Raw genomic sequence first — 24,700 nt, 5'->3', positions numbered from 1 at the left:
GGAAAGGGAAACATTCGTTGGGAGAAAATGACATCAACCTTAGTCTGTACAACTTTTTAATATACAGTAAATTGTATTCAAAAATACTAGAAACATGAAACAGATAAGGAAATGTAACAGATAAGAGAAAAAATTATCAATAGAAGCAGAGACACAGATAAAGCAAGATGATAGGGAAGGCAGAAAAATAACTTAAAATAAGTACTATAAATGAGTCAAAGAACATAGATGGACAATAGAGATGAAGGAGAAAATTTTTCCTCAGAGATTTCTAATCTATAAAGAAATCAACATTCTAAGATGAAAAGATACATTTGAAACTAAGAACTCATTGAATGAGTTAAACAGTAGACATTAGGAGCAAGAGACAGAATTAGTAAACTCAAAATAGGCCATTTGAAAACATATCACTGAAGCTTTGAGAAAAAAAAGTGTGAAAAAGCAAGCACAGAGCATAAGAGCTATGTGGGACACAGGTCCAAGCATTCATGTCAGAGTTCCAGAAACACAAGGAAAGAAACAAAGGTATAGGAAAGATCATGATGAAAAATCCACACTGGTTAAAAACATCAGCCTACACATTCAAGTAGCAAATCCCAAGCAAGATAAAAATAAATTGCACCTTGGTACAAAGTCAAATGCTGAAAACCAAGAACAAAGGAAAATAAGCAGCCAGAAACAGAAATAAAACAAAACTAAACAATATTGAGAGATTTCTATGTGAACTATGGAAGTCAGGAAAAAATAGATTAATTTTACAATGCAGAAAGAACAAAAAGCTTTACTATAAAAATAGGGCATTACATAATGATAAAGGATTTAATGCAACAAGAAGACTTAACTACTAAATATATGCATCCAACATTCGAGCACCAAAATTCATAAAACAAGTACTTCTAGAGTCTAAACCTATGAAAAGACTTAGCCACACAATAATACCAGGGGACTTTAGCACCTCACTGACAACATTAGTCACATTATTGAGGCAAAAAAATGAACAAAGAAATTCTAGACTTAAATTCAACCTTCAGCCAATTGGACCCAAGACATCTACAGAATGCTCCATCTAACAATCACAGAATATATATTCTTCTCATCTGTACATGGAATGTACTCTAAGATCGACCACATACTTGTTCATGAAGCAAGTCTCAATAAATTAAAAAGTATATAAATGATATTAAGCATACACTTAGACCACAGTGAAATCAATACCAACATCTCTCAAAAACCACAAAATTATATGGAAATTAAACAGATTGCTCCTGAATGACTTTTGGATAAACAATCAAATTAAGGCATAAGTTTAAAAAAGTTGAAATAAATGAAAATAGAGACATAATATATGAAAATCTCTGGGATGGAGCAAAATCAGCATTAAGAAGAAACTTTATAGTGCTAAACGCCTATATCAGGAACTTAGAAAGATCTCAAATTAGCAATCTAACATCACACATAAAGAACCAGAAAAAACAGGAATGAATTAAACCCAACCTAGCAGAAGAAAAGAAGTAACTAAAATCAGAGCAGAAGTGAACAAAATTGAGACCCCAAAATTCACACAAAAGATGAACCAAATTAAAAATTTATTATTTGAAAGGATAAACAAGATCAATAGACCTCTAGCTAGATTAACAAAGAAAAAAAGAAGGAAGATGCTAATAAGCACAATCAGAAATGACAAAGGTGACAACAAAGGAAACTATCAATAAAGTAAAGAGACAACCTACAGAATCGGAGAAAATATTGGCAAACTATGCATCCAACAAAGGTCTAATATCAAGAATCTATAAGGAACTTAAAAGTTCAGCAAGCAAAACAAACAAACAAAAAACTACATTAAAAAGTGGGCAAAGAACATGAACAGACATTTTTTAAAAGAAGATATACACGCAACCAACAAACACATGAAAAAAATGTTTAACATCACTAATCATCAGATGCATGCAGATACAAACCACAATGAGATACCATCTCACACAAGTCAGGATGGCTATTATTATAAAAAATTAACAGATGTTGATAAGGTCATAGAGAAAAAGGAATGTTTACGCACTGTTAGTGGGAATGTAAATTAGTTCAGCCACTGTGGAAAGCAGTTTGGAGATTCCTCAAGAACTAAAACTAGAACTATCATTTGACCTAGCAATCCCATTACTGGGTATATACCCAAAGAAAAATAAATCATTCTACCAAAAAGACACATGCACTTATATGTTCATTGTAGCACTATACACAATAGTGACATAGAATCAACTTTGATGCCCATTAAAGGTGTATTGAATAAAGAAAATATGTTACACATACACCATGGAATACTACATAGCCATAAAAAGAATGAAATTATGTCCTTTGCAGCAGTATGGGTGGAGCTGGAGACCATTATCCTAAGCAAATAAATGCAGGAACAGAAAACCGAATACCATGTTCTCACTTATAAAAAGGGAGCTAAATATTGGGTACACATGGACATAATGACGGGAACAACAGAAACTGGGGACTCTAATCGGTGAGAGAGAGGGAAGAGGGCAAGTTTTGAAAAACTCCCTATTGGGTACTACAATCACTATTCAGATAATGAAATAAATAGAAGCCCAAACCTCAGATTCACACATTACAACAAACCATGCACATGCACCCCATGAATCTAAAATAAAAGTTGAAAAAAATAAAATACATACTAATTTTCAATGTTCCTTAGCATCCTGCAACAAACGGATGCTTCCTGTTATACACAGTTCAGCCAGGTTTCGGTCTACACTTTGCCTTGGGCTTGTAGAGTTCACATACATTTTGTCATAGTTCACTGTTTTGCTTTTTACCATTTGTAATTGTATGTACAGGGTCTTCACAAATGGCCAGAATAAAATCATTTACAGCTAAGAAGAACTGAGGCTAAATAAAAGTAATGGAATTCAACTTCACTGAAACACTGCTACTCAATATATGTTTTTTTTCATGGCCCTGCAAGTCAACTAATGGCTTAGAGAAACCACCCTGTTCTGCTGGTAAAGTCACAACTTCCTGTTGCATTGTGCTGTGTTGTTTGTCTGGTCTTTTTTAAAAATCTCTGGCACTACATAATTTGATGTCCTATTGTTCTAGGAAGCACACACCACAGGGCCAGTGAAGGGGCTGTATAATGGGGGTGAAGAGGGGAGAGAAGACATATCTCCAAATTCTTTTCTTTTGTGGTCTCAAGTAGCCTCATTTCTTTTCTGGTCTACAGTTCTGAATCTGGCAGAGTTTAATGTAATAATTCACATTTCTCTTCCCTTTGTTGAATTTGATTTGTGACACAAACTATCCACAAGCTTTCCTTGGACACCTAAAAGACAGCTTCAGACACAAAAGATCAGACCCTGGGGTTAATTATTACAGCATGGAAGGCCATGGAATAGTCCTCTATGTGTTGCTTTCTAAACTGTCCATCTATTTCTGGCAATAGCTCCTTTCCTAAAACATCAGAACTTTGAAACTGAAAGGGACCACAGACTCATCTTGTCTCACTTTTCATTGTATAGATGGATAAAGTAAAGGCCAGAAAGTTTAAGAGACTAGCTCAAGATTGTGACTTGTGAGAGGCAGCCATGGTATGAAAGCATCAGGCTTCCCGCCCTCAGTCCAGGGACTTTTCTCCTCTCTGTGCTCTGTCCCAGGCTCTCTACCAAGCTATTCATCATCATTCATCTTCAGACCAGGTTAAAAATTGCACCAGACCTTCCCCAAAGCCTGTCCAGCTGAACTAAGCACAGAAATGCCACATGCCCATTTTTAGTAGCTGGCCTGAGGGAAAGCTTATTTCAAGGTCTTTGGTACATAATCATATTCACCAAGCAGATCTCTTCCCTACAAGCCCAAGCCATGGCAAGCCCAGTTTTTAAATTATTTGTGCTGAGATATCCTTATTAATAAAGATAGAGAAAACCAACCTTCATTTTATTCAGTTATTTAAAGGTGAAATGAGCCTCCTTCTTTATCATAGGATCCTTTTCTCCTCCTAGCCCACAATGGACTTCTTGTCATTGGTGTTTTGTTTTCTAATATGTATCAATTTAAGAATAATAATAAATGATTTGTTTCTGAAAAAATCTTTCAAAAATAAATGCAAATTAAAAGATGTTTCAGAAAACAAGAGCTGAGTGAATTTGTGGCCAGCCCACTGTCACTACAAGAAATACACCAAGGAAATTCTTCAGGCTGAAGGAGAATTATCCTAGAGACAATAAAAAACTCAATAAAACAATTAAAAGAATTAGAAAATATAGAGTTATATAAATAGTGCCTATTTTAGGCAACACTAATAACTGTGTTGTGGTGTTTTTACCATGTAGAGGTAGAATACAAAAAAACAATAGCTCAAAGGGTGGAAATGAGTAAAACCATTAAAATGTTATAAAGTTCTTGCATTATTTGGGACGCACTACTAATGCAAGGTAGACAATGTAAGTTCAAAAAACATAGTAAAATCTCTAGAATAACCATTAAAATAAATAAGGCAAAAGATATAACCAAAAAGCTAATGGAAGAGATGACAAAATACTCGATTAATAGAAAATAATGTAGAACAGGAGGAATCAACAAAGAACAAATGGAATAGAAATAAAATAAATACCAACATGGTAAACTTAAAGCAAATTATAGCAGTAATAGCACTGTATATAAATAGACTTAGTAATCCAAGTAAAAATCTAAGATTTTCAGACTTGATTAAAAATATGAAATGTGTTTATAAGAGCTAGATTTTACATATGCTAAAAGAGGGCCTGACATAAAAGTATGAAGATATATTAGGAAAACTAACAAAATAAACTGAGTGGCAATATTATTAAACACATATAGCTTTAATACTAGAGGTATTACTAGACAAAAATGTGACCTTTTATTACAGTAAAAAGATAGTTAAACAGGCAGACATAACTATCCAATATTTCTATGCACTTAATAACATAGCATCAAAATATATAAAGCAAAACTAAGACAGAACCAAAAGGAGAAATAGAAATATACACAACCTTAGTTTGTATTTTAGCACACCACTCCCAGTAAGTAGTAGAAAAAGCAGACAAGCAATAAGTTAGGATGTAGATTTAGTGTTTATGAGACAACACTCAACAAGTACAGATACAAATTTCTTTTAAATGCATATGGAATGTTTACTAAAATAAACCCATATCTGAGCCAAAAGCAACAAACTTCAAAAGACTGAAATCATAGTGTGTATATATTCTCTTACCACAGTAGAATTTAGAAATCAACAGCAAAAATAATAAACTATTCCCAAATGTTCTGAAATTAAGTAGCATACTTCTTAGTAGCCCAGGGGTCAAAGAAGTCACCATGAAAATTAGAAATAGTTAAAAAAATTTGTTTTTCAAGATGGTGGATTAGAGGCTTTCAGCTTGCCTCAGCCACTGGGAAATAGCAAAATGGTGCATAATAATCAATTCTGTGGGAGGCCGAGGCGGGCGGATCATGAGGTCAGGAGATCGAGACCATCCTGGCTAATATGCTGAAATCCCGTCTATACTAAAAATACAAAAATTAGCCGGGCGCGGGGGCAGGCACCTGTAATCCCAGCTACTTGGGAGGCTGAGGCAGGAGAATGGCTTGAACCCAGGAGATGGAGCTTGCAGTGAGCCGAGATTGTGCCACTGCTCTCCAGTCTGGGTGACAGACTGAGGCTATGTCTCAAAAAAAAAGAAAAAAAAAAATCAATTCTGTGAGGTTTAATTCAGGAAGGAAAATGAGAATTCATTGGAACAGTTGAAAGGTACCCCAGATCCTGGGAAGAAGGTGGCCAAGCAGCCCCTGTGCCAGCGTTCAGGTAATAATGTGAGTAAAGCTCCAGTGCATAAGAAGAGCAGCCAGTCTCCACCCTCCACCCCATGTCTCACTTTTCCGCCGGTGATCCTTGCAACTCAGGCCAAAGGAGAGCATCCTGTCTCTCCCAAAGCCAGGGATTAGCTTAGAGAGAGAGTAAGAGATGGAGAGAGAGTAAAACACCAGGAAAATCTGCAATCATTTTCTCAGATCCAGGACTAAAAGGTGGACACCATTTTTAATCCAGGTTCATACAAAGTCAGTCATTGATGATCTGGCAGCGGCAGCCACTGCAGTCAGTTTAGACTTGGCCCAGAGACTAGAGTGCTTGCTCTGGAGTGGGGGAAGGGCCCCCACAGCCAGACTTCAGTGGTGAGTGGAGAGTGCCCCAGCGGTACTCATTGGATTAGGCTCTCTTTTGTCACGGGATTGGAGCAGGAGAAGAGTTGCTAAAACCAAAGTTTCTCCTGAGCTGTGTGACTTCCAGCCAGGAACAGCTTTGTAACTTGAAACTGGTCTGCATGAGTCATTACTGGGTGCCCTAGTCTGCTCCCATGGTCAGTTGTGCAAGGGTGCCCCACCAGCTTGGAGGACAGGTAAGGAGGTGGACCCCACTTTCCTAGAAATCTGACACTCAGTGTGGACTGCCCCTATGGGAGGAGGAGCACAAACAACAAAGTTCCCCTTGGTCAAAGGAAATATGTGTATAGCGCCAGCCACTGAAGGAGGCAACATCAATGCCTTGGAATGGACTTGAACAGAGTGTCATATATCCTGCCCCAACCCACCTCCCCAGTGCATTGCTGCAGATTTGGCAGCAACTCTTCCTATTGGGGCCTGGGGAGCATGGGCTAACTACTGGGTACTATGCTCAGTACTTGGGTGAAGGGATCATTTATACTCCAAACCTCAGCATCATGCAACATATTCAGGTTACAAACCTGTGCATGTACCCAATGAATCTAAAATAAAAGTTGAGAAATTAAAAAAGAACAAAATCATGCCCTTTGCAGCAATATGGATGCAGCTGGATGCCATTATCTTAAATGAATTCATACCCAAATAGAAAAGCAAATATTGCATGTTCTTATTTATATGTGGGAGCTAAACTCTGGATACAAATGAACATAAAGATGGGAAAAGTAGACACTGGGACTCCAAAGGAGGGAAGGGAGGATGGGGGGCAATGGTTGAGAAACTTCCCATTGGGTACTATGCTCACTATTTGGGTGACAAGATCAATAGAAGCCCAAACCTCAGCACGACACAATATACCCTTGTAACAAACCTGCACAAGTATCCCCCACATTTAAAATGTAAAAAGAAAAACTTAAAGAAAATTAGAAAGTATTTTGAAACTGAACAAAAATGGAAAAATGACATAAATTCATTTAAAATTATTTTGTTTGGCCATCTTTGAAAATTCTCTTCTTTAAGAATGTTGAATATTGGCTGAATAGGAACAGCTCTGGTCTGCAGCTCCCAGGGTGATCGATGCAGAAGACAGGTGATTTCTGCATTTCCCACTAAGGTACCTAGTTCATCTCATTGGCACTGGTTGGACAGTGGATGCAGCCCACAGAGGGCGAGCCAAAGCAGGGCAGGGCATCGCCTCACCTGGGAAGCACAAGGGGTCAGGGGATTTCCCTTTCCTAGCCAAGGGAAGCTGTGACAGACTGCACCTGGAAAAACAGGACACTGCCACCTAAATACTGCACTTTTCCAATGGTCTTAGCAAACGGCACACCAGGAGATTATATCCCATGCATGGCTGAGCAGGTCCCATGCCCACAGAGCCTTGCTAACTGCTAGTGCAGCAATCTGAGATCCAACTGAGAGGCAGCAGCCTGGCAGGGGGAGGGGGATCCGCCATTGTTGAGGCTTGAGTAGGTAAACAAAGCAGCCTGGGAAGCTCGAACTGGGCGGAGCCCACCACAGCTCACCAAGGCCTGCTGACTCTGTAGACTCCACCTCTGGGGGCAGGGCATAGCTGAACAAAAGGCATCAGGAATTTCTGCAGACTTAAACATCTCTCTCTGACAGCTCTGAAGAGAGCAGTGGTTCTCCTAGCATGGCATTTGAGCTCTGAGAATGGACAGACTGCCTCCTCAAGTGGGTCCCTGACCCCCGTGTAGCCTAACTGGGAGACATCTCCCAGTAGTGGCTGACTGACCCCTCATACAGGTGGGTGCCCCTCTGGGACGAAGCTTCCAGAGGAAGGATCAGGCAGCAATATTTGCTGTTCTGCAGCCTTTGTTGTTCTGCAGCCTCCACTGGTGATACCCAGGCAAACAGGGTCTGGAGTGGACCTCCAGCAAACTCCAACAGACCTGCAGCTGAGGAACCTGACTGTTATAAGGGAAACTAACAAACAGAAAGGAATAGCATCAACATCAACAAAAAGGACATCCACACCAAAACTCCATCTGTAGGTCACCAACATCAAAGGCCAAAGGTAGATAAAACCACAAAGATGGGGAGAAACCAGAGCAGAAAAGCTCAAAATTCTAAAAACCAGAGCACCTCTTCTCCTCCAAAGGATTGTAGCTCCTCACCAACAATGGAACAAAGTGGGATGGAGAATGACTTTGACGAGCTGAGAGAAGAAGGCTTCAGAAGGTCGGTAATAACAAACTTCTCTGAGCTAAAGGAGGATGTTTGAACCCATTGCAAGGAAGCTAAAAATCTTGAAAAAAGATTAGACGAATGGCTAACTAGAATAAACAGTGTAGAGAAGGCCTTAAATGATCTGACGGAGCTGAAAACCATGGCACGAGAACTACATGATGCATGCACAAGCTTCGGTAGCCAATTCCATCAAGTGAAAGAAAGAGTATCAGTGATTGAAGATCAAATGAATGAAATAAAGCAAGAAGACAAGTTTAGAGAAAAAAGAGTAAAAAGAAATGAACAAAGCCTCCATGAAATATGGGACTATGTGAAAAGACCAAATCTACGTTGGATTGGTGTACCTGAAAGTGACAGGGAGAATTGAACCAAGTTGGAAAACACTCTTCAGGATATTATTCAGGAGAACTTCCCCAACCTAGCAAGGCAAGCCAACATTCAAATTCAGGAAATACAGAGAACATCACAAAGATACTCCTTGAGAAGTGCAACCCCAAGACACATAATTGTCAGATTCACCAAGGTTGAAATGAAGGAAAAAATATTAAGAGCAGCCCAATAGAAAGGTTGAGTTACCCACAAACGGAAGCCCATCAGACTAACAGTGGATCTCTCAGCAGAAACTCTACAAGCCAGAAGAGAGTGGGGGCCAATATTCAAAATTCTTAAAGAAAAGAATTTTCAACCCACAATTTCATATCCAGCCAAACCAAGCTTCTTAAGAGAAGGAGAAATCAAATCCTTTACAGACAAGCAAATGCTAAGAGATTTTGTCACCACCAGGCCGGCCTTACAAGAGCTCCTGAAGGAAGCACTAAACATGGAAAGGAACAACCAGGACCAACCATGGCAAAAATATGCCAAATTGTAAAGACCATCAACGCTAGGAAGAAACTGCATCAACTAACGGGCAAAATAACTATCACAATGACAGGATCAAATTCACACATAACAATATTAACCTTAAATGTAAATGGGATAAATGCCCCAATTAAAAGACACAGATTGGCAAATTGGATAAAGAGTCAAGACCCATCAATGTGCTATATTCAGGAGACCCATCTCATGTGCAGAGACACACATAGACTCAAATAAAGGGATGGAGGAAGATCTACCAAGAAAATGGAAAGCAAAAGAAAAGCAAGGGTTGCAACCCTAGTCTCTGATAAAACAGACTTTAAGCCAACAAAGATCAAAGGAGACAAAGAAGGCCATTACATAATGGTAATGAGATCAATTCAACAAGAAGAGCTAACTATCCTAAATATATATGCACCCAATTCAGGAGCACCCAGATTCATAAAGCAAGTCCTTAGAGACCTACAAAGAGACTTGGACTCCCACACAATAACAATGGGAGATTTTAACACCCTACTGTCAATATTAGACAGATCAACGAGACAGAAAGTTAACAAGGATATCCAGGACTTGAACTCAGCTCTGCACCAAATGGACCTAATAGACATCTACAGAACTCTCCACCCCAAATCAACAGAATATACATCTTCTCAGCACCACACTGCACTTATTCCAAAATTGACCACATAATTGGATGTAAAGCCCTCCTCAGCAAATGTAAAAGAACAGAAATCACAACAAACTGTCTCTTAGATCACAGTGTAATCAAATTAGAACTCAGGATTAAGAAACTCACTCAAAACCATACAACTGCATGGAAACTGAACAACTTGCTCCTGAATGACTACAGGGTAAATAATGAAATGAAGGCAGAAATAAAGATGTTCTTCGAAACCAATGAGAACAAAGACACAATGTACTAGAATCTCTGGGACACATTTAAAGCAGCGTGTAGAGGGAAATTTATAGCACTAAATGCCCACAAGAGAAATAAGGAAAGATCTAAAATCGACACCCTAACATCACAATTAAAAGAACTAGAGAAGCAAGAGCAAACACATTCAAAAGCTAGCAGAAGGCAAGAAATAACTAAGATCAGAGCAGAACTGAAGGAGATAGAGACACAAAAAACCCTTCAAAAAATCAATAAATCCAGGCGCTGGTTTTTTGAAAAGATCAACAAAATTGGTAGATCACAAGCAAGACTAATAAAGAAGAAAAGAGAAGAATCAAATAGACACAATAAAAAATGATAAAGGGGATATCACCACTAATCCCAACTACCATCAGAGAAATATCAACTACCATCAGAGAATACTATAAACACCTCTACACAAATAAACTAGAAAATCTAGAAGAAATGGATAAATTCCTGAACACATGCACCCTCCCTCCTTCAACTAGAAAGAAGTTGACTCTCTGAATAGGCTAATAACAGGCTCTGAAATTGAGGCAATAATTAATAGCCTACCAACCATAAGAAGTCCAGGACCAGACAGATTCACAGCCAAATTCTACCAGAGGTACAAAGTGGAGCTGGTACCATTCCTTCTCAAACTATTCCAATCAATAGAAAAAGAGAAAATCCTTCCTAACTCATTTTATGAGGCCAGTGTCATCCTGATACCAAAGCCTGGCAGAGGCACAACAAAAGAAGAGAATTTTAGACCAATATTCCCGATGAACATCGATGCAAAAATCCTCAATAAAATACTGGCAAACTGAATCCAGCAGCACGTCAAAAAGCTTATCCACTACGATCAAGTCAGCTTCATCTCTGGGATGCAAGGCTGGTTCAACATATGCAAATCAATAAACATAATCCATCACATAAACGGAACCAGTGACAGAATCACATGATTATCTCAATTGATGCAGGAAAGGCCTTTGACAAAATTCAGTAGCCCTTCATGTTAAAAACTCTCAATAAACTATGTATTGATGGAACTTATCTCAAAATAATAAGAGCTATTTATGACAAACCCACAGCCAATATCATACTGAATGTGCAAAAACTGGAAGCATTCCCTTTGAAAAACAGCCCAAGACAGGATGCCCTCTCTCACCACTCCTATACAACATAGTGTTGGAAGTTCTGGCCAGGGCAATCAGGCAGGAGAAGGAAATAAAGGGTATACAATTAGGAAGAGAGGAAATCAAATTGTTCCTGTTTGCAGATGACATGATTGTACATTTAGAAAACTCCATCGTCTCAGCCTCAAATCTCCTTAAGCTGATAAGCAACTTCAGCAAAGTCTCAGGATACAAAATCAATGTGCAAAAATCACAAGCATTCCAATACACCAATAACAGACAAACAGAGAGCCAAATCATGAGTGAACTCCCATTCACAATTGCTTCAAAGAGAATAAAATACCTAGGAATCCAACTTACAAGGGATGTGAAGGACCTCTTCAAGGAGAACTACAAACCACTGCTCAACGAAATAAAGGAGGACACAAACAAATGGAAGAACATTCCATGCTCATGAATAGTAAGAATCAATATCATGAAAATGGCCATACTGCCCCAGGTAATTTATAGATTCAGTGCCATCCCCATCAAGCTACCAATGACTTTCTTCAAATAATTGGAAAAAAACTACTTCAAAGTTCATATGCAACGAAATAAGAGCCTGCATTGCCAAGACCATCCTAAGCAAAGAGAACAAAGCTGGAGGCATCACGCTACCTGACTTCAACCTATACTACAAGGCTACGGTAACCAAAACAGCGTGGTACTGGTATATACAGACCAATAGAACAGAACAGAGGCCTCAGAAATAATACCACACATCTACAACCATCTGATCTTTGAAAAACCTGACAAAAACAAGAAATGGGAGAAGGATTCCCTATTTAATAAATGGTGCTGGGAAAACTGGCCTGCCATATGTAGAAAGCTGAAACTGGATCCCTTCCTTACACCTTATACAAAAATTAATTCAAGATGGATTAAAGACTTAAATATTAGACCTAAAACCATAAAAACCCTAGAAGAAAACCTAGGCAATACCATTCAGGACATAGGCATGGGCAAGGACTTCATGACTAAAACACCAAAAGCAATGGCAACAAAAGTCAAAATAGACAAATGGGATCTAATTAAACTAAAGAGCTTCTGCACAGCAAAAGAAACTACCATCAGAGTGAACAGGCAACCTACAGAATGGGAGAAAATTTTTGCAATCTACCCATATGACAAAGGGGTAATATCAAGAATCCATGAAGAACTTAAACTAATTTACAAGAAACAAACAAACAAACCCATCAAAAAGTGGGCAAAGGATATGAACAGACACTTCTCAAAATATGCAGCCAACAGACACATGAAAAAATGCTAATCATCACTGGTCATTAGAGAAATACAAATCAAAACCACAATGAGATACCATCTCACAGCAGTTAGAATGGCAATCATTTAAAACTCAGGAAACAACAGATGCTGGAGAGGATATGGAGAAATAGGAACACTTTTACACTGTTGGTGGGAGTGTAAACTAGTTCAACCATTGTGGAAGGCAGTGTGGCAATTCCTCAATGATCTAGAACTAGAAATACCATTTGACCCAGCCATCCCATTACTGGGTAAATACCCAAAGGATTATAAATCATGCTGCTATAAAGCCACATGCACACGTATGTTTATTGTGGCACTATTCGCAATAGCAAAGACTTGGAACCAACCCAAATGTCCATCAATGATAGACTGGATTAAGAAAATGTGGCACATATACAACATGGAATACTATGCAACCATAAAAAATGATGAGTTCATGTCCTTTTCAGAGACATGGATGCAGCTGGAAACCATAATTCTGAGCAAAGTATCACAAGGACAGAAAACCAAACACAGCATATTCTCACTCATAGGTGGGAACTGAACAATGAGAACACTTGGACACAGGGCGGGGAACATCACATGCTGGGGCCTGTCGTGGGGTGGGGGGCAGGGGGAGGGATAGCATTAGGAGAAATACCTAATGTAAATGACGAGTTGATGGGTGCAGCAAACCAACATGGCACATGTATAACTATGTAACAAACCTGCACATTGTGCACATGCACCCTAGAACTTACAGTACAAAAAAAAGTAGACGTACAAAAAAACAATAAAAAATTATTTTGTAACTTAGACCCTTATAGTTAACAATTGTTAGAAATAAAAGTAAAATTGAAAGATTATGTTTTCAGATGGCATTACTAATTTGTTAGAGCTTCTATAACAAAGTGTCACAGTCTGGGTGCCTTAAACATCAGAATTTGTTTCCTCACAGTTCTGGAGGCTGTAAGTCCAGGCTGGTTTCTCCAGAGAACTCCTTGGCTTGCAAATAGCTCCTTTCTCACTGTGTCTTCACATTCATTTCCTCTCTTTGCCTGCATCTCTGGGCTTTCTCTCCCCCTTTTATTATTATTATTATTATTTTTAATAAGGACAGTGGTTCAATCAGGTTAGGGGCCTGCCCTTCTTACCTCATTTAATATTAATCATTTCTCTCAGGTTCTGTCTCCAAATACAGTCACATTCTGAGGTACTGGGGATTAGAAGTTCAACACATACATTTTGAAAAGACGTAATCAGTCTATAGAGAAGGAAAGGTTTTGGTCTGGTCCCTCCATATTATTTGGGATGGGGGACAAAGAGAAGAGGGAGATCTGAAGAAGGAAAGAAAAAGTCTTGGAAAAATGAGAGGCTCAGGGAAACAAAAATCCCTAATAAATTAGCTATTGTTAATAGTTAAAAACTACAAAGGGTAGCAACAATAATATTACTACCCACTAACATTTATTGCTTACTTATTATTAGGGTTTTCTTGATTATTAAGTGAGATAATCATGTAAGACTTCAGCAAAATTCAGAGCACACAGCAAACATTCAATAAATGTTAGGTATTTTTATGATTTCTGAGTTTGTGTTGTTCCTTCTGGAAATGGCAAGCAGTGGCTCAGAAGCTTAATTTTCTACAAATATGTAACTGTTAAAAATATATGGTGCTGTATTATCAAATTTGTTTCAAAAAGTACAATGGCAAATGCAGGTTAGAAGAGGTGTGCTGAATGTGCAATGGAAAGTACTGGTGGGGGGTTGTCATGGTAAAGAAAGCCTTGAAGTAAACAGAGCATGTTTTATTTAACTCTTATCCAAATGTCTATGAGACTCTTCTCTCATTTGGAAAAGGATATAAGTAAGGTATAAAAAAATTGATTTCTCATCAACAGGACATTTGGTAAATATGCTATACATATGTGTAAGCAAGAAGGGAAAAATTGTTTTAAGTTCCATTTTAGTTGAGGGTAAAAGGAGACAAGATGGAATTGTGTCATAGACAAGCTTTTTGATATTACCTTCCAAGTTCTCTACCACTCTTTCTGTTCCAAGGGAACACCTGCAGTAAATAATAGTAACAGTCCTTCTTTTGAGTATCTATAATAAGCCACACACTGGCTTTTTCTTCCTCCCAACAACCCAGTAAAATAGGAAACTGTGTCTCAGAGGGGTTAAATGTCACAATAACTTCAAATAGCTGTCAATGGGTGAACTTAGATGAAAATCCAAGTTTGCTGAGTTGAAATCTCATCCTGTTTCTGCTAAAGGCATGTTTATTTATTGGGAGAAGTGAAGACACAGATCTAATCCAGTGATGCACCTTTGCTGAGCACAGGGGCTGAGGCTTACTGCCTATCTTCCTCAGGAGCTCTCAGAACTGGGACTCTGTCCCACGTGATTACTGGGTAGGCCAGCTGGGTAACCCACCTATGACCTTCCCATCAGTCACCCTTCCATGCTTTCCTGTGTGCCATTCTTACTAATCTTAGGGACTTTAATGACAACCTCCCAACTCATTCCCCCATCTCGTCAGTTCTTAGAGTTATCCTCTGTGTACGCTGCTGTATGATCAGATTTTCTGAAGCACTGACTATTTACTAAATGTGGTTATTATAGAATTTGGAGGAAAACGAAAGCAAAGTGGCAACTCAGGTTCTAGAATAACAGTGAAAAAATATTGGGTTCTAGTGCTTGCTCTCCCATTAACTTCCTGACCTTGAGTAAATCTCTAATCTAGTTTTTTTTAAACCATAGCTCATATGCGTAGCCTTTCTTATTATACTAACATTTTCTGTTAGTGCAGTCAAGTTTCAGAAATAGAGTTCGTTATGAAGACATCCCAAGTCTAGCTAAAAAGCTTCTAGATAATGCTTTCCAAATGCCTTATGTTTCTCAAATTGTTAACCTTTGTATTAAGATTTGCCTTGAAAATCTGTCACTGTTTTAAATCATTTTCTAGATGTGAACTTCTAATTCAGAGAGGCAGTGGGACTTGTCTAAGATTTTGCAGTGGCTGAAGATCTGAGCCATAAAGAGACCATGTGGTAGATGCATTTCATCTTAGGAGGAGGTGATATAGTTTGCATATTTGTCCCTTCCAAATTTTGTGCTGAAAATTGTTCCTCAGTGTTGGAGTTGTGGCCTGGTGTTTGGGTCATGGGGGTGGATACCCTCATGAATGTCTTGGTGCCGTCCTTGCAGTAATGAGAGAGTTCTTGCTCTATTCATGACCTTATGATCTGATTGTTTAAAAGCAGCCTGGCCTCTCTCTTGCTCACCCTGCTCCCCATTCCCCTTCTGTCATGATTGGAAGCCGGGGACTCCACCTGAAGTAGATGCTGGTGCCATGATTCTTGTACCGTCTGCCCAACCATGAGCCAAATAAACCTCTTTTCTTTTTAAATTACCCATGATAATTCAGATATTCCTTTATATATTCAGATATTCCTTTACAGGAAGGGTCTCCAGCCTCAGGGCCACGGACTTCGACTGTTTGTGACCTGTTAGGAATCAGGTCGCACAGCAGGAGGTGAGCAGAGGGCAAGTGAGCATTACTGCATTACTCTCTGAGCTCCACCTCCTATAAGATCAGTGGCAGCATTAGATTCTCATAGGAGCAGGAACCCTTTTGTGACCTGCACATGCAAGGGATCTAGATTGCATGTTTCTTATGATAATCTAATGCCTGATCTGTTTTTTTGTTTTTTTTTTTTTTGTTTTTGAGATGGAGTCTCTCTCTGTCGCCCAGGCTGGAGGGCAGTGGTGCGATCTCAGCTCACTGCAAGCTCCGCCTCCCGGGTTCACACCATTCTCCTGCCTCAAGCCTCCCAAGTAGCTGGGACCGCAGGTGCCGGCCACCACACCTGGCTAATTTTTTGTATTTTTAGTAGAGATGGGGTTTCACCATGTTAGCCAGGATGTCTCGATCTCTTGACCTCAGATCTGCCCACCTCAGCCTCCCAAAGTGCTGGGTTTACAGACGTGAGCCACTGTGCCTGGCAGACACAGGTATTTTCATGCTAGGTGCACTCATGATTATTTTCCATCAATGAACTTGTAGTATGAAATAGCATAGTGACATGCATATTCTCTCTTGTATTCTCTTCAATCCCTTCTGATCACCTGAATGAGAGAGTCTCAGAGTTTGGTGATAGTAGGTCTTTAACTCCTTTATAATATTTGTTAATCTTATCTAATAAGGAAATATATCTCAGCTTCCCAGCCTTCAGCCTTGATCTCTTGACCTTGTGATCCACCTGCCTAGGCCTCTGAAAGTGCTGGGATTACAGGCGCGAGGCACTGCGCCCGACCCTAATGCCTGACCTGAAGTGGAAGAGTTTCATCCCAAAACCATCACAACCCACCCCGCCCCAAACCCCCAGGTCCATGGCAATGTTGTCTTCCACGAAACCAGTCCCTAGTGCCAAAAAGGTTGGAGGCCACTGTTTTATTCCAATGTAAAATGAACTAATATGGTGGCTTTGCTTATAGGCCTCAATTGTGGCACATGAGGTAAGGAAAAGATGTCTGCAACTGCTGGGAAAATAGCTCTATATTTCTTTTGCCAAATATATATAAACTCAATTCAAAGACAGAATTCCTAATTGGAGTTTCAGCAATTTCTAAGGGTGTTTAAATAAAATAATTAGTGAAATAGTCAAAATCATAACATCTTATTTGATTGAACTTTTTGTACCTTCAGAGTTGGTATTCTATCTAGTATGGAATATCTAAACAATATAATCAGAAAGGCTGTACTGTGAAAATCAAAGTGAAGATTACAGATTCGTTTCTCTTTTCTCTGATAGAAAACTAATACACAAATCAAGGCTGAAACAAACAGTAAATGGGAGGACAGTGGACAAGAAAGAGAAACACAAAATATTAGAACTAGATGAGCATGTGGTACTCCCATTTGTTTTTCACATGAGGAAACTGAGGCATGTAAGATGGCTGATCTAAAATTATTCTTGTATCAAATACTTGAATTCTATAGTCTAGTGGACTTATGGACAAGACAAAAGCTTGGCCTGATACCCAAGTCTCCAACATTTTGCCTGTCATTATTTTTGTGTCGTGGTTGAGAAAAATGGCTCTGAAGTCAGACAAAACAAGTGTTCACTATGCACTAGTGATAACTTTGGATGAGTTAATTAATTTGTCTAAGGCTCATTTATTCATCTGTAAAAAAAAAGGGGAGGGGAAATAATATCTACCTCGTAAAGACATTGTGAGGATACAGTCACGTAATGCTTGTAAACTGCTCAGCTCAGAGCCAGGCATAGAGTACTCCATGAATATTAATTGTCACAACCACCATCAGTATTATATTATCATTTTCACCACAATGCCACACTTTCTTACCATTTCCCTTTGTGAGGTCATGGGCGTAACTGCTCTCAGCACTGAGTACAGTCTAGAAAGACATTGCCAGGGTTTTCTCAACTTCTGTGACGGTAACAATTACTTTCTGTCCTTGTTCATCAGGCCCTCCAAATCCCCTCCCTCATCTGGAAATTCTGATTTAGTAGGTCCTGGGTTGGGATCAGGATACTGTTTTTAATAAGTGACCTAAATGATTGCTTAGAAAGGGACTCACATCTCACAAGGCTATCTCATCACCCTTTAACAATTCCATGATCAAACTTGGGGGACAAAAAGCAAGAGCAAAAACAATGAGAATTCTTCCCTTTCTCTCTCTTTTTTACTCTAAAATAGTGAGGATTGGAGAATTATACACTGGAGAATCATGATGTTCCAGGCACTCTTCATGACACAACTTGTAGAGTCCCTCCAAGATTTCTATGATGTGGATGCTGTCACTTTATATTTGAAGAAAAAACAATTTCTGGTAAGTCATATGGGGTGATGTCTAGCCCATAGCAAGTGCTCAGTTAACATTTATTGCATGAATGAATAAACCTTTTTTTGTTTTGTTTTGTTTTACAAATTAAAGCAATTACACACTGCAGCTTATTCAAGACAAAATTATGAAATGATTGACATTTATTTCTGATACTCTCATGTTTTCTTTCTGCTCTTCCTTCTGTTATAGTTGTCCAGTGTCCTAGGACTTGTCATATCCAGACCCTAACTTTTCAGAGAAAGGGACCCATGTTGTTAGGGTCTTCTCTTAACTATGGTAGTTTGAGAAATTCCTTTCATGCATAAAATTGGTTTCAAATTAGATGATTATGAGTCAAAATAATTTGATTTAAAAAAACTCATGGTGGTGGGAGAGGGGTTCAATAGGTGAAGTACAGGAGATATTTTTAGGGTGGTGACACTATTCTGTATAATACCATAATAGTGGATGCATGACACTCTAAATTTGTTTAAGTACGTAGAACTTTACAGCACAACAAATTTAGAAAATAATTTAGGAGGTCGTAAAATTTTGGGGTGGAATGTGGAATATGACAAAATAGTTTAACTGTGTTACAAATGTGTGAACTACTTAATTGGGCAGGGGAAAAATGTGTTGACCTAAATAATGTTGGAAATAAATACAGTCTGTAAGACTAAAGATAAAAGACACTGTCCATAAGCACCATGGCCTGGTCGATACAGTCGTTTCCCATGAAGGTGTGGTTTAACAATTCTAATACCACTATGCTTGTACACTGGCATTAAACAATTAAGTAAATGGATAGTGGACAGCGGGATTCAGGTTTCTCACTGTTGGAGAGGGAAGTTAAGGATAAACAACATCAGAGGGCTAGAATGATCCATAGGATAAAAAATTAAAGTTGGAGAAGTGTCTGTTCATGTCCTTCACCCACTTTTTTTTTTCTGATTTTATTTTATTTTTTATTTATTTATTTTTCTTTTTTTTATTATTATACTTTAGGTTTTAGGGTACATGTGCACAATGTGCAGGTTTGTTACATATGTATCCATGTGCCATGTTGTTTTGCTGCACCCATTAACTCGTCATTTAGCATTAGGTATATCTCCTAATGCTGTCCCTCCCCACTCCCCCCACCCCACAACAGTCCCCGGAGTGTGATGTTCCCCTTCCTGTGTCCATGTGTTCTCATTGTTCAATTCCCACCTATGAGTGAGAACATGCGGTGTTTGGTTTTTTGTCCTTCTTCGCCCACTTTTTGATGGGGTTGTTTGTTTTTTTCTTGTAAATTTGTTTGAGTTCATTGTAGATTCTGGATATTAGCCCTGTGTCAGATGAGTAGGTTGCAAAAATTTTCTCCCATTCTGTAGGTTGCCTGTTCACTCTGATGGTAGTTTCTTCTGCAGACACTTCTCAAAAGAAGACATTTATGCAGCCAAAAAAACACATGAAAAAATGCTCATCATCACTGGCCATCAGAGAAATGCAAATCAAAACCACAGTGAGATACCATCTCACACCAGTTAGAATGGCCATCATTAAAAAGTCAGGAAACAACAGGTGCTGGAGAGGATGTGGAGAAATAGGAACACTTTTACACTGTTGGTGGGACTGTAAACTAGTTCAACCATTGTGGAAGTCATTGTGGCGATTCCTCAGGGATCTAGAACTAGAAATACCATTTGACCCAGCCATCCCATTACTGGGTATATACCCAAAGGACTATAAATCATGCTGCTATAAAGACACATGCACACGTATGTTTATTGTGGCACTATTCACAATAGCAAAGACTTGGAACCAACCCAAATGTCCAACAACGATAGACTGGATTAAGAAAATGTGGCACATACACACCATGGAATACTATGCAGCCATAAAAAACGATGAGTTCATGTCCTTTGTAGGGACATGGATGAAACTGGAAAACATCATTCTCAGTAAACTATCGCAAGGACAAAAAACCAAACACCACATGTTCTCACTCATAGGTGGGAATTGAACAATGAGAACTCATGGACACAGGAAGGGGAACATCACACTCGGGGGACTGTTGTGGGGTGGGGGGAGAGGGGAGGGACAGCATTAGGAGATATACCTAATACTAAATGACGAGTTAATGGGTGCAGCAAAACAACATGGCACCTGGATACATATGTAACAAACCTGCACATTGTGCACATGTACCCTAAAACCTAAATAATAAAAAAAAATAAAAAATAAAATTAAAGTTGGAGGTATCAGCATTAACTCATCTTTAGCTTATATAGATATGGCTGGTTTCACATAGAAATATTCATAGATATGCACATAGAAATGTTCATAGACATGCATATAAACATGGGTTAGTACATATATTTCCTTGTTCTGTCAGCTGAAAGGGCCTATAAGAAAGGACATCCCAGTGGAAGTCAGCACATGTTATGCATAGATATTGGCTTGTAACAATATTCTCCATTAAAAGAAACCAGAGCTCCTGGGAGAAGTGGCTGATATTACAGTAGCAGAAGAAATATACAAGTTGGGCCTGAGTACTTTGTAGTGCCAGAAGGTTAAGAAGGACTAAAAGATCCCACAATTTTGAAGGTACGTCAATGTCACAGGGACACAGAAACCAACTTAAAGAGTTGCCAATGACCAAAGCTGGAACAATATGAGGAATAAAATAAATTAGTATTAGATTATATGTCAAATTATAAAATGAATATTCATGAGTCCATACTCCTATAAACAAGTGCTTGAATAAATAATGGGAGAGAAGAGAAAAATCTCCTAGGCAGAAGAATTCCAGATTATTTATTTAGATACTTCAGTCTTAAGGAGATCTAACATAACTCTCCACTTCTTGAGTGTGGGCTGCACAGTCTCTTCTTTTCAAAGAATACAATCTGAAAAGTGGGAAAAAGATAAACTTCACTGTGGAGAAACTTGACAACACTACCTCAGCCAGGTGATCAAGGTCAACATCAACAGTGATAAATCATATTGACAGTATTATGTCCCTGATATGATAAAAATGGGACTTTCCTTTGGTGGTCATCCTCCCCAAACACAAAATCCCAGTTTAAGCATTAAAAAACTTGAGGAATGTTCTATAAAACACCTAACCAATATTCCTCAAAACTGCCATGGTCATAAAAAATAAGGAAACTGTCACAGCCACGAAAAGCCTAATAACGATGAAATGTGATATTTTTGATGAGAAAATAGATCAGAAAAAGAATATTGAGTGAAAAATAATAAAAATATTTAAGCTTTAATCATAAGGTATCATTATTGGTAACCAGTGTGTCATATTAACTGGTAACAGATATTAATAATTGAGGAAACCAGGTGTGGGATATATGGATGCTTTTGTATGATCTTCCCAATTTTTCTGTAAATCTAAAACTATTGTAAGATATAGAAATTATTTTTTTAAATGGTGAAAACATGTTCCTAACTCAAGTGAAATCTGATATTATAATGCTCTTGTTTAGAAACATCTGTTAGCATATTTGAGTTTCAGTGTTCAGATGTGTATTTAGTGCCAAGAAAATGCTTCCAGGATAATATTTAAACCCAAATATGCTCATTACTCCTGAAAAAAATGTCTCCTTTACTAAAACATCTTTGAGATTCATGGTTTAAAAGGCTTCTGTTGTTGGAACTCGAACCCTTCACTGATGTGACTTGTATGATGGCAGAAAAGCAGCTGTTAGGATTACAGTCTACTTAGAATTTATAATAATTTATTTTAAAGCTTATAATAATTTATTTTAAAGCTTATAATAATTTGTTTTAAAGTTTTCCACAGAGGAGAGGGAGAAAAGGATGCTTGGGAATAGTGAGCTACTTGTATTTTTTTTGCTTTAGTCCTTTTTGTTCTGTTACAACAGAATACCATAGACTGGGTAATTTATAAACAACAGAAATGTATTTTTCACAGTTCTGGAGGCTGAGAAGTCCATGATCAAGGGGCTGGCAGGTTCAGTCTCTGGTTCCAAGATGGTGCCTTGTTGCTGTATGCTCCAGAGAGGAGTAACATTTTGTCCTCACGTGGCAGAATAGTAGGAGAGAGAGAACCCACCCCTGAAATCCCGTTTTATAGCTGTATTAATCCACTTACGAGTTCAGCACCTTCATGACCTAAACACTCGCCAAAGACGTCATCTTCCAACACTGCTGCAGTGGGGATCATGTTTATAACACATGATTTTGGAGAACATATTCAAACCATAGCAGTGTTATCAGCCTTTTCCTTCTGCCTCACTCTAATACTAGAGTTCACATTTACTGAAAAGGGAACATACAAACTGAATTGAGTGTATTTAGAGATCTAATATAGATTTTTTAAATATGATGTTTGTTGAAAAACAGTCCTCATTAATCCTTTGTCAGGTGGATTTTTTCTATGTAAAAATACTTATTCTGTTTCTAAGCCTTAATCTTGAAATGATACTTTCTAATAATACTAATATTTAAAAAAACTTAACAGACAATATAATACTTTATTATATTTTTGAAACAAGACTTGGAGCTTCAATATAATAAGTAAACATTTAATACAGAATTATTTGGGAACTCATCACTGTAATTAATGTACATTACCAAATATTGATTGAGCCAGTTAGTAATCATAATCTATCAGCAAGTTAGGGTATTAATATGTGCATTTAAACAGGTAAGTGATATGCTTTAAAATAACCAAATACTTATTTAGCTTGTGAGAATGATTTGAATAATTTAAAATTGGTGTTTTTTCCCACCAATTTTTGCAGGAATTTCAAGCACTCTTTTAGAGTGTTCAATTTTAATTTAAATATGGAGTGGTGTGAGCAAAAGTCTTGCAAAAATCACAATACTAATTTCCAATTTTCTTCTGTTTGGAATGCCCTTTCTCAATTTTGCATGTGAAATCTTTAAAGTTGTGCCTATAAATGTCTTTCCTTGATAGCCTTATAATTGTCCGGATGCATGTAATTTTCCCCTCTTCAGAAGCCCTGCTAACTTATCAGATAAATTGATTACAAACAGGAAAAAAATTCTTATATCTAGCTGGTCTCAAGGGAAGAGACTCCAGAGAAAGTCAATATAAAGATTTCTCTCTTAATAAAGGCATAAGGAAAACAATGCAAAGAAATGAATGTCCAATCAAAGATTATCAGGAGAGACTCACAGGCTGACTTCAGGGCATTGTATCTTTAAACATCTTGTTTATGACTACTAGACAACACGGATTGAGAGGATGAGGTAGATTTCATTCTTTAGGAGGTTGTTGATGTGATTAAAAGCTACCAGATAATTGTTCAAACATTTTATCAGGAACTCCAGTTACAGTATTCCCCCTTTATCCATGGTTTTGCTTTCCATGGTTTCAGTTGCCCTTAGTAAACTGTGGTCTAAAAATATGAAACAGAAAATTCTAGAAATAAACCATTCATAAATTTTAAGTTGCATGCCATTCTGAGTATCATGATTAAGTCTTGCACCATCCTGCTCCATCCTGGTCAGGACATGAATCATCCCTTTTTTCAGCAAATCCATGTTTTATATGCTATTCTCCCATTAGTCACTTCATCACCATCTCAGGGTTTTCAGATAAAAAAAAATACCATATATTGGGTTTAGTATTATCTGAGGTTTCAGACTGCCACTGGGGGTATTGAAACTTATCCCCAGAGGATGAGGGGGGACTACTATACTTTCTAGGAGGGGTTATAAACAATATCACGCAAAAGAGTTCTGTTCTGGGTGACGTTTAGAAAGTTTTCTTTTCCCTGCACTGAAGGGCTTATCTGAAACAAAGCACTTGGTGGTAGACTGCGTAACACAAGAAGCAGAGGAATATTACAAGTTTTATTGGGAGAATTTTTGGAGGGAACATTTTCTTTTTTCTCTCGTGTAGGGTTTTGCAACACATACATGGACCAGTAAACTAAGAAGATGTCTCTTCTACTGATCAATTTCATGTTTTCACACTTAGGTTCTATGCAAGCCCAAGGGACACAATGCTTTTACGTGTCTGAATAACAAGAGGATTTTATACTTGTGTGATTTCACACACATTGTGGTGTTTGTGCTGCATTAAATCAAAGTGAGGGAGGTCATAATTCTGATCATAAAACAGCACATTAATATCACTAATCAGCTGCAGTAGATGAGCAAAAACTGCTGATTATTTATTTATTTAATTTATTCGTGTGTGTTTGTTTAGATACATAATATTTGTGCATA

Source organism: Nomascus leucogenys, chromosome 2, assembly GCF_006542625.1.
Source record: "Nomascus leucogenys isolate Asia chromosome 2, Asia_NLE_v1, whole genome shotgun sequence".
In the NCBI taxonomy this organism is placed as follows: Eukaryota; Metazoa; Chordata; class Mammalia; order Primates; family Hylobatidae; genus Nomascus; species Nomascus leucogenys.
This window is presented reverse-complemented; position numbering follows the sequence as displayed.